A 379-nucleotide genomic window follows, 5' to 3' on the forward strand; every position below is an offset into this window, starting at 1 on the left:
ATATATTACACTCCCCACATAATAAAATACCCACCACTTATACTCACATACACATTCCGTTCCAGACAATAAAGTCTACACGTTATAGCCACCCAGATGTATTTCCTTTTTTCGTGTATTCCTTAAATCCGTGATCTATTTTTATTAGCAGAGACACACACAAACAACCCAAAGACTGTGGCTGCCACCGAGATAGCTAGCGATATGTAAATAGATTCGCTCTCTATGTAAATCTATGCTCGTAATCTATTGACCTCCAACCTAGTAAGAAACACTGTGTAATCTGTTCATGCTGATTTATTCTTACTGTGAGATGTTATCTGTATTTACCAAAAAAAAGTGTACGTGTTTTTCCTATTCTTGTGTCTTGGTTTAGAAT

Source organism: Penaeus monodon, chromosome 22 (assembly GCF_015228065.2).
Source record: "Penaeus monodon isolate SGIC_2016 chromosome 22, NSTDA_Pmon_1, whole genome shotgun sequence".
Taxonomy (NCBI): Eukaryota; Metazoa; Arthropoda; class Malacostraca; order Decapoda; family Penaeidae; genus Penaeus; species Penaeus monodon.